General features: G+C 42.5%; 1 protein-coding gene across 2 annotated transcripts in view; it reads right to left on the reverse strand.

Annotated features, from left to right (window-relative positions):
- The window catches only part of parp8 (poly (ADP-ribose) polymerase family, member 8), a 99042-nt gene that overhangs the window by 36040 nt on the left and 50617 nt on the right, over nucleotides 1-12385 (reverse strand). The gene's annotated exons all lie outside the window — the stretch shown is intronic.

Here is a 12385-nt window from a genome sequence, read left to right on the forward strand (position 1 = left end):
ACCTTAACCCTAACCCTAGCTCCTAACCCTTATCGTAATTATAATTCTAACCCTAATTCTAACCCTAACCCCCTAGAAAAACCATTTGACCTCGTGGGGACTAACTACATAAATGTCCCCAGTTGGTCCAATTTTTGTTTGTTTACTATTCTTGTGGGGAATTCTGGTCCACACAAGAATAGTTAAGCACGTCCACACACTCACAAACACACACACACACACACACACACACACACACACACACACACACACACACACTGAGTCACACACACACACGCACACACAGTATTGTACAGCTAACCTTGTGGGGACACACAATTCAGTCCCATTCAAAATCCTATTTTCCCTAACCGCTAACCCCAAACCTAAACCGTACTCTTACCCTAACCCTAACCTTAACCCTAACCCTAAACCTAACCCTAGCTCCTAACCCTAGCTCCTAACCCTAGCTCCTAACCCTAGCTCCTAAACCTAGCTCTTAACCCTAGCTCCTAACCCTAGCTCCTAACCCTAGCTCCTAACCCTAGCTCCTAAACCTAGCTCTTAACCCTAGCTCCTAACCCTAGCTCCTAACCCTAACCCTAGCTCCTAAACCTAGCTCTTAACCCTAGCTCCTAACCCTAACAATAGCTCCTAACCTTAACCCTAACCCTAGCTCCTAACCCTAACCCTAGCTCCTAGCCTTAACCCTAACCCTAGCTCCTAACCCTAACCCTAGCTCCTAACCTTAACCCTAACCCTAGCTCCTAACCTTAACCCTAACCCTAAACCTAGCTCCTAACCCTAGCTCCTAACCTTAACCCTAACCCTAGCTCCTAACCCTAGCTCCTAACCCTAACCCTAGCTCCTAACCCTAGCTCCTAACCTTAACCCTAACCCTAGCTCCTAACCCTAACCCTAGCTCCTAACCCTAACCCTAACCCCTAACTCCTAACTCCTAACCCTAGGTCCTTACCTTAACCCTAACCCTAGCTCCTAACCCTTATCGTAATTATAATTCTAACCCTAATTCTAACCCTAATCCCCTAGAAAAACCATTTGACCTCGTGGGGACTAACTACATAAATGTCCCCAGTTGGTCCAATTTTTGTTTGTTTACTATTCTTGTGGGGAATTCTGGTCCACACAAGAATAGTTAAGCACGTCCACACACTCACAAACACACACACACACACACACACACACACACACACACACACACACACACACACACACACACACACACACACACACACACACACACACACACACACACACACACACACACACACATCACAATCCACACTGACCCACATGTGGGATATAACTTACAATAGTTACCTATTATTATTATAAAGAATATATATATATATTTAACCTTTTTTAACTAGGCAAGTCAGTTAAGAACACATTCTTATTTACAATGACGGCCTAGGAACAGTGGGGTTAACTGCCTTGTTCAGGGGCAGAACGACAGATTTGTACCTTGTCAGCTCGGGGATTCGATCTAGCAACCTTTCAGTTACCGGCCCAACGCTCTAACCATTTAGAGATCATGAGAGATATGTGTGTGTGTGTGTGTGTGTGTGTGTGTGTGTGTGTGTGTGTGTGTGTGTGTGTGTGTGTGTGTGTGTGTGTGTGTGTGTGTGTGTGTGTGTGTGTGTGTGTGTGTGTGTGTGTGTGTGTCTACAGTGGTTCCTAAATTAAAAGTTTTGACTTTATGCCGCAGCACACTGAGATAGATTGTGGTATAGTGTGATACATTGTGTCAGCGCAAGGGAGACGGAACGCTGATTCTGCTGTTGGGTTAGGGTGGTAAAGCGTTGGTACCCAGGCGCTAATGGGTCTCTCTCTCTCTCTCTCTCTCTCTCTCTCTCTCTCTCTCTCTCTGTGTCTCTCTCTCTCTCTCTCTCTCTCTCTCTCTCCTCACTGAACGAATGACGTCAATTGAAGAATGTGTGATAGAAACCAGAAATAAAACTTATCATCGTTGCACTTCACAATTTATTCTGAATGAACTGAATGATGAGGATGAAGAAGAAGAGGGTTATTGAATGCAGAACATACTATATAGTGTAAGAATTACTCTTCCTCTGTCCCGCATAAACACCCAGAAAAATAAAAATACGTATATTTTTTTGTTGTTGTTTCTACTTGGTCAGAAGAAGCTGTAACTAGACTGTACTTACTAAAACAATTGTTAACCTTAAGGTTTATATTCTAAGTGAAACAACAACACCAAAAATCAGTAATATTCCATGATATTCTTAAAATATATGTGTTGACTGAATTATACGCGAGTCATGTCTGCAAAATGAACAAGTTGATGGTACAGCCATATAGCCTCGGACTGCTAAGCACAGATAAATTTAAACTCAAAAGGACAGCATCAAACGAAGCAGACAATATGGAGTGATTCTTTGCTGATGTGAAAAAAAGAAGCTGAATGAAAGAGAGTACAGGGACGAAAACCCCACAGGCCAGTCGTCTGTATTGGCCTCATTTATACACCTTTGTAGATACGGAAAGGGGGGGGGGAGGTTTCCCGTATTTTCAAGACCTGAGCTATTGAAATGTTTTTTTTTGTTGTTGTATGTATTACCTTTACTAGTGGAAAATTACAGAGAGAATCATGGGATGGTAGACAGACAGGCAGAATGTTACTGAATAGATAACAACAGAGAGAATCATGGGATGGTAGAGAGACAGGCAGAATGTTACTGAATAGATAACAACAGAGAGAATCATGGGATGGTAGAGAGTCAGGCAGAATGTTACTGAATAGATAACAACAGAGAGAATCATGGGATGGTAGAGAGACAGGCAGAATGGAGGGAATAGATAACAACAGAGAGAATCATGGGATGGTAGAGAGTCAGGCAGAATGGAGGGAATAGATAACAACAGAGAGAATCATGGGATGGTAGAGAGTCAGGCAGAATGGTACTGAATAGATAACAACAGAGAGAATCATGGGATGGTAGAGAGACAGGCAGAATGTTAGTGAATAGATAACAACAGAGAGAATCATGGGATGGTAGAGAGTCAGGCAGAATGTTACTGAATAGATAACAACAGAGAGAATCATGGGATGGTAGAGAGACAGGCAGAATGTTACTGAATAGATAACAACAGAGAGAATCATGGGATGGTAGAGAGACAGGCAGAATGGAGGGAATAGATAACAACAGAGAGAATCATGGGATGGTAGAGAGACAGGCAGAATGTTACTGAATAGATAACAACAGAGAGAATCATGGGATGGTAGAGAGACAGGCAGAATGGAGGGAATAGATAACAACAGAGAGAATCATGGGATGGTAGAGAGTCAGGCAGAATGTTACTGAATAGATAACAACAGAGAGAATCATGGGATGGTAGAGAGTCAGGCAGAATGTTACTGAATAGATAACAACAGAGAGAATCATGGGATGGTAGAGAGTCAGGCAGAATGGAGGGAATAGATAACAACAGAGAGAATCATGGGATGGTAGAGAGACAGGCAGAATGTTACTGAATAGATAACAACAGAGAGAATCATGGGATGGTAGAGAGTCAGGCAGAATGGAGGGAATAGATAACAACAGAGAGAATCATGGGATGGTAGAGAGTCAGGCAGAATGTTACTGAATAGATAACAACAGAGAGAATCATGGGATGGTAGAGAGACAGGCAGAATGGAGGGAATAGATAACAACAGAGAGAATCATGGGATGGTAGAGAGACAGGCAGAATGTTAGTGAATAGATAACAACAGAGAGAATCATGGGATGGTAGAGAGACAGGCAGAATGGAGGGAATAGATAACAACAGAGAGAATCATGGGATGGTAGAGAGACAGGCAGAATGGAGGGAATAGATAACAACAGAGAGAATCATGGGATGGTAGAGAGACAGGCAGAATGGAGGGAATAGATAACAACAGAGAGAATCATGGGATGGTAGAGAGACAGGCAGAATGGAGGGAATAGATAACAACAGAGAGAATCATGGGATGGTAGAGAGTCAGGCAGAATGTTACTGAATAGATAACAACAGAGAGAATCATGGGATGGTAGAGAGTCAGGCAGAATGTTACTGAATAGATAACAACAGAGAGAATCATGGGATGGTAGAGAGACAGGCAGAATGTTACTGAATAGATAACAACAGAGAGAATCATGGGATGGTAGAGAGACAGGCAGAATGTTACTGAATAGATAACAACAGAGAGAATCATGGGATGGTAGAGAGTCAGGCAGAATGTTACTGAATAGATAACAACAGAGAGAATCATGGGATGGTAGAGAGTCAGGCAGAATGGAGGGAATAGATAACAACAGAGAGAATCATGGGATGGTAGAGAGTCAGGCAGAATGTTACTGAATAGATAACAACAGAGAGAATCATGGGATGGTAGAGAGTCAGGCAGAATGGAGGGAATAGATAACAACAGAGAGAATCATGGGATGGTAGAGAGACAGGCAGAATGGAGGGAATAGATAACAACAGAGAGAATCATGGGATGGTAGAGAGACAGGCAGAATGTTACTGAATAGATAACAACAGAGAGAATCATGGGATGGTAGAGAGTCAGGCAGAATGTTACTGAATAGATAACAACAGAGAGAATCATGGGATGGTAGAGAGTCAGGCAGAATGTACTGAATAGATAACAACAGAGAGAATCATGGGATGGTAGAGAGTCAGGCAGAATGGAGGGAAAGTGAACTGTACTGTAAGTACACTACAATGCTGTGGCTTGGCACTCTTACCTAGTCATGCGATACATTAGAATACAAAAGAAGCCATCCACTATTGATGGGCTATCAGCAGGACAATATACTCTGGATGGGCTAATCAGAATGACAATATACCCTTGATGGGCTATCAGCAGGACAATAGACTCTTGTCAAGTTGATTTATATTTTCAGGGACTTGAGAGAGAGGAGGGTGCGCTAGCTAGCCAACTACGGTTAACTTACAGTCACGTCAAACAGTGCAGCCAGAATAACAACAGTAGATATATTAGTTCAAGCTGTTTTCTAGTGATATTTACTTGGATACATCCATAACAATGAGCTAATGAGGCACGATTTCACCTGGCGCAGAAAATGGGCTCATTCGTCAGGACACTGTTGTTCAGAGGAGCTACTCAACAACACAGCTAACAACACAGCCAACAACACAGCCAACAACACAGCCAACAACACAGCCAACAACACAGCTAACAACACAGCCAACAACACAGCTAACAACACAGCTAACAACACAGCCAACAACACAGCTAACAACACAGCCAACAACACAGCCAACAACACAGCCAACAACACAGCCAACAACACAGCTAACAACACAGCTAACAACACAGCTAACAACACAGCCAACAACACAGCTAACAACACAGCTAACAACACAGCCAACAACACAGCTAACAACACAGCTAACAACACAGCCAACAACACAGCTAACACAATCACTTACAACTGAAGCTGGAAAGACTGCAAACTAACTGCACTTTGTTTCGTTTTACCTTTTTTCAATTGACATTTCTTTGTATATATCCATAAAAATGATGCCAGCTGATTCATGATTTTGACTGGCTGAGAAACGCTGCCTGCCTGTCTGTCTCGTCCCGACTCCCGACATGTTCACTACTACGGGACAGCTGGAGATCGAATTTGAATATTGAAACAATGTTGCAAATGTCAGAGAGACAGACCACTAGGTTTATACAAATCTCTGCTGTTGAAAACTAAATGTTAGTCTAAAAGAAATGTGAGATAATGTCTAGATGCTTTTTATAGTGGAGATCAAGTTTATAAATTGCCTGGCTGGGCTGATGAGACTGTTGATTGCGCAGTCAGATGGAACAGAGTAAATTGTCATTTTAAAGTCATAGATTTAGCCGGTGGTAACTTGTGGAATAGACACCGTCTGGAATGTGCTTTTAACCAATCAGCGTTCAGGATTAGACCCACCCGTTGTATAATTTACTACAATCCACATAATAATTCACACGAGATGAGCTGTAGCGAGAGGAGAGAGACCGCGTATCTGTAATTTGTAATCTGCTATGTATCTAGCAATAGCAATCTGCTAGCAAATCAACCTTATAATAGGTCATGATTTATAGTGACTTCGGAAAATATGAATTCCCCTTTACATGTACCACATGTTGTTGTCTTACAGCCTGAATGTATAATATTATACATTGAGATTTGTTGTCACTGGACTACACACCCCATCATTTCAAAGTGGAATTATGTTTTTCGAAATTTGTACAAATTTATTTAAAAATTAAAAGTTGAAATGTCTTGAGTCAATAAGTATTCCACCTCTTTCTTATGGTAAGCCTAAATAAGTTCAGGAGTAGAAATTTGCTTAACAAGTCACATAATAAGTTGCATGGATTAATAATAGTGTTTAACATGATTTTTGAATGACTACCTCATCTCTGTACCCCACACATACAATTATTTGTAAGGTTCCTCAGTCAAGCAGTGAATTTTAAACACAGATTCAACCACAAAGACCAGGGAGTTTTTCCAATGCCTCGAAAAGAAGGGCACCTATTGGTAGATGGGTGACAATTTAAAAAAGCACAGATTGAATATCCCTTCGAGCATGATGAAGTTATTAATTACACTTTGGATGGTGTATCAATACACCCAGTCACTACAAAGATACAGGCGTCCTTCCTAACTCAGTTGCCGGAGAGGAAGGAAACCACTCAGGGATTTCACCATGAGGCCAATGGGGACTTTAAAACAGTTACAGAGTTGAATGGCTGTGATAAGAGAAAAATGAGGATGGATGTTGCTGTTTATTTATTGCTCAATACTTCAAGGCTACCTTTGTTATTTCGTTAAGTAAATTTTTAAGTAAAAATGCTTGAACAACTAGAAAGAAGCATGTACAGTATTTGTTCATCAACATCTTTGTATTTTTGGTAATAAAATAATGATTAAAAAAAGTGTACCTTTAAAATCCAGATGTTAATTTAAAATACATCTCAACTACATTTTAGTTGCACTTCACTTTTACAGCATTTCCCTCACTTTTCAGCATTTCCCTCACTTTTCAGCATTTCCCTCACTTTACAGCATTTCCCTCACTCAGACAACAACAAATGTGCAAAACTAGCCCAGTTAGCAGGAGGGATTGGGGCATCTTCTTTGTGCACGGTGCTGGAGTATAAAATGGTTGTCAGTTAAAACCCAATACGGCGCTGTGAACTGGAGAACGGGCTACAACAACAAAAAATGATCTAAAATAAAGAAACGCTTAGAGATAATATAATATCAGCAAGAGAACGGAACGACAATGGAACGAGTCACATTTGAATTGAAACATTGAACCATTTTAATCATGAAGTGTATTTACAATCGCATGGTATGGGGGGGGGGGGAGATCTCTGCTCGGCTTCTAAAGCCGAGGTTTAATAAATGAAGGAAAAGGTGTTCAAAGATGCCCCCAACTTTTATTTGAAGAACCACAGTAGGTCCTTTGGTCCTCAGCCAATGGCCAGACACTTTCTTTAGCACCTCCCCACAGTAACACACACACACACACACACACACACACACACACACACACACACACACACACACACACACACACACACACACACACACACACACACACACACACACACACCCGTCTCTCTCTCTCTTTCTCTCTCTCTGTCTCCCCCCCTCTCTCTCACTCTCTCTCTGTCTCTCTGTGATTTACAACTCAGAACGTACAGGGAGCTGACAAACACAAATCTGAACATTTCCTTTACCTTTCTCTCTACCATCAGCACTTTTCAACCTCACCCAATGTATACTAACACACACACACAGAAGGACCATTCTCCAGCACTTAATTTTCCATGAAGAAGCATTTTACTTACATGCTTACACTGCAATAGCAATACACATCAGGTCCATGTGGGTGCTGACAGAGAGATATTCTATGAATAAAAACTATTTTAATCTCCCCTTTGATGTAACTCTATTGTAAATACTGAAGGTATTTTCTTTAGAAGAAAAATCTCAACTTTAAAATGTGCAGCCAGATTCTCTCTCTGTGCTTCGGCTCCAACAAGTATCTTGGCCTTGTCTTGATTTAGCTGGAGGAAGTTGTTAGGAATCCAAGTATTTAAATCACAAAAAAAAAAGTCAAAAATCCTCTGGTGACACAGAAATGTAAAGTTGTTTATCGTCTGCGTAGCAGGGAAAATAAACGCTGTGCTTTCTAATAACACTGCCAAGGGGTAATATATATAAACCGAACAGAAACGGAACCGAAATTGAACCTTGTGGAACGCCACATGTGATATGTATTTTCTCTGAGTTATGTTCATCAATGGTGACAAAAAACTCTCAACCGGTTAAATAGATCCTAAACCAATTTAGAAATGGACCAGAGAGGCCAATCCACCTCTCCAGTCGGTCCAGAAGGACATCATGGTCAACAGTGTCAAATGCAGCACTTAAATCCAAGGGTACCAGGACAGAGAGCTGTTTGGCATCTGTGTTGGCTCTAAGAACATTTACCACTTTAACTAAGACTATGTCTGTGCTGTGGTGGGCACGAAAACCAGATTGGAATTTAAAAGAAATAAAGTTGGCACTTCCAAAAAATATTTTGCTGTTTGAAAACCAATTTCTCCTGAATTTTGCTTTAAGAATGGAAGGTTGGAGATTGGCAGAAAACTTAAGGGGTTTCACCATAGTAGTTTTTTTAGTGCAGTCGGGAAAGTGCCTGTGAACAGGAAGTGATTAACAATAAAAAGACAAGACTCAATGGACAACATACCAAACTACCAATAATCCAATGTCATGCTGCTTCAAACGATGCCAAATATGAAGAAAAAGAGCTGCTTTATAACAATAGAAAAGCAGAGAAGACACCTGCTCAAGACATGCTCCTCGTCATCGGAGACCTGAATGGAAAGGTTGGCACCGACAACACCATCTACGAGAGAACAATGGGGAAGCATGGCTGTGGAGAGATTAATGACAACGGTGAAAGACTGGCAACATTCTGCGTCACAAATAACCTGATGATTGGTGGCAGCCTTCCTTCACAAGAAATATCCACAAGCTGACGTGGTACTCTCCTAATGGAAGAGACGAGAACCAGATTGACCTGATGATCAACGGCAAGTGAAGAAGCTCGCTGAGAGACGTCAAGGTGCGAAGGGAGGCAGATGTTACCAGTGACCACCATCTTGTGACTGCCGACATCAAACTAAAGCTGAAACGTTCAAGACCACCGACAAAAGGAACAACAAGATTTGATGTTGGAATGCTGAGGGGTCAAACCATCAAGAAAACCTTCACAATGCAAGTTCACAACAAGTATCAAGCCCTTTCAAACAACACAGAAGAAGGCGACTGAGGGGAATATAGACAGGAAGTGGGAGAAAGTGGTTAACGCTTACAGTGAAAGTGGCAAGAAAACCATCAGACACAGAAGAAGAAGGCAACGCAAATAATGGATCACCCCAGAAACATGGGAAATTATCGAGGAATGGACCCCCCTAGAAACATGGGAAATTATCGAGGAATGGATCACCCCAGAAACATGGGAAATTATCCAGCAATGGATCACCCCAGAAACATGGGAAATGATCGAGGAATGGATCACCCCAGAAACATGGGAAATTATCCAGCAATGGATCACCCCAGAAACATGGGAAATGATCGAGGAATGGATCACCCCAGAAACATGGGAAATTATCCAGCAATGGATCACCCCAGAAACATGGGAAATTATCGAGGAATGGATCACCCCAGAAACATGGGAAATTATCGAGGAATGGATCACCCCAGAAACATGGGAAATTATCGCGGAATGGATCACCCCAGAAACATGGGAAATTATCGAGGAATGGATCACCCCAGAAACATGGGAAATTATCGAGGAATGGATCACCCCAGAAACATGGGAAATTATCGAGGAATGGATCACCCCAGAAACATGGGAAATTATCGAGGAATGGATCTCCCCAGAAACATGGGAAATTATCGAGGAATGGATCACCCCAGAAACATGGGAAATTATCCAGCAATGGATCACCCCAGAAACATGGGAAATGACAGAGGATAAAAAACAAAAAACAGATGCCAAATCGCAAAGGCTGAAACAGAAACTGGAGGAGCAGTACAGAAAAATCAACACACAAGTCAAAAGGATAGTAAGAAGAGACAACAGGGCCTACCGGGAGGAGAGACAACAGGGCCTACTTGTAGGAGAGACAACAGGGCCTACCTGGAGGAGAGACAACAGGGCCTACCAAGAGGAGAGACAACAGGGCCTACCAGGAGGAGAGACAACAGGGCCTACCTGGAGGAGAGACAACAGGGCCTACCTGGAGGAGAGACAACAGGGCCTACCTGGAGGAGAGACAACAGGGCCTACCTGGAGGAGAGACAACAGGGCCTACCTGGAGGAGAGACAACAGGGCCTACCTAGAGGAGAGACAACAGGGCCTACCTGGAGGAGAGACAACAGGGCCTACCTGGAGGAGAGACAACAGGGCCTACCTGGAGGAGAGACAACAGGGCCTACCTGGAGGAGAGACAACAGGGCCTACCTGGAGGAGAGACAACAGGGCCTACCTGGAGCAGAGACAACAGGGCCTACCTGGAGGAGCTAGCAAGAACAGCTGATCACTAACCTAACATGTGGCAGAAAATTCAAGTAAAATACTCAAGTCAAAGACAAGCAAGGCGATTGCCTCCCACAGGTAGGCCCTGTTGTCTCTCCTACAGGTAGCTGACTACAGAAAATGAACAGGAAGCAAGATGGACAGAACATTTCAGAGAGGTCCTCAAAAGAGAACCCTCTGTGGATCCAATGAACACACCTGAAGCTGCTCCAGAAGATCTAGACATAAACACTGACCCACCAACCAACCAACCAAAGAAGAAATAATCACTACCATCAAGTCACTAAAGAATGGGAAAACTCCAGGTCCTGATAACCTCAATGCAGAGCTGTTCAGAATCGATCCAGCATTGGGCTACAAACATCCTTCTTCCTCACTTCACTGACATCTGGATGGAGGGAAATATACCTTCAGACTGGACCAAGAAGGTTATCATACAGGTGCATAAGAGGGGCAAACCTTCCAACTGCAACAACTGGACGGGCGTTACACTTTTATTCGTTCACAGGAAGATTTTGTTTTTGGAAGATTATCGTACAATGGATGTCTTCAGCTGTAGACAAAGTACTTAGGAATGAACAAGTGGTTTTTAGGGGAGGAAGGAGCTGTACGGACCAGATCTTCACCCTTGAGTAATTTAATGAGTGGCAATGAAAACTCTTCATCAACTTTATTGACTTCCAGAAGGCTTTTGACAGTATTCACCACGAAAGCCTATGAAAGATCTTAAGAATTTATGAAATCCCCACCCATGCTCTTAACATCATAAAACAGTTCTACAGCAACTTTTCGAAGCACTGTGGGAACGAGCAACATGAGCTTTGCTGTGAAGTCCGGAGTTTGACAAGGTTGCGTGATGACAGCCTTACTCTTCAACCTGGCAATAGGCTGGGTCATGCGGCGAACAAAAGAAGATAAGGCAAGAGGAATAGGATGGACCTTGTATTGTACTCTAGAAGAAATTGACTCAGGGCAAGAGGAATAGGGTGGACTTTTGTTCTAATTCTCAGAGTAATAACTCTACAGACACTACGAAAGCTCAAACCAAGTTTATTCTTCCCAGAGGATCAATACAGCTGCATTAGACAAAAACATTTTCACACAAGCACTGATATTTAACCGTTCCTCATAGGCTGTGAGTCTCCTCCTACCCATCTGTACAAACATCGTTCTTTACTGCTAGGCAGAACACTAAGCGATACGGGCCATAAACTTTTATTTCTCCCTTAAGGTGACCTGACCTCAACCCCCCTCCATCACTAATCCATGGCTCTCTCCCCTTATCAGTGCCAGTGCCATCAGTGCCATGTCATTGCTTCCCTGCACTCAACACATTCCAAGCTTAATTGCACACACTATATACCTTCCTCCTTGTCACGGCTGTTATAATGAGCGGACCAAAAGCGCAGCGTTTACGTAGTTCCACATATTTATTTGATCATGAAACTAAATGCAAATAACAAAGTAAACTTTAATGACAAAACAACAAACCGTGACGCAGGAGGAACAAACACACTCACAACATATAATCACCCACAAGGACATGTGGGACAAACATCAGCATAAATATGACCTCCAATTAGAGACAACAGCAACCAGCTGCCTCTAATTGGAGGTCATGCCAAACAACGACCAACATAGAAATACAAAAACTAGAACTGAACATAGACATACAAAAACAGATAAACACCCCCCCTGTCACGCCCTGACCACTCTACCATAGAAAATAACAACTTACTATGGTCAGGACGTGACACTCCTATA

The sequence above is a fragment of the Salmo salar genome, chromosome ssa24 (assembly GCF_905237065.1).
Source record: "Salmo salar chromosome ssa24, Ssal_v3.1, whole genome shotgun sequence".
Lineage (NCBI taxonomy): Eukaryota > Metazoa > Chordata > Actinopteri > Salmoniformes > Salmonidae > Salmo > Salmo salar.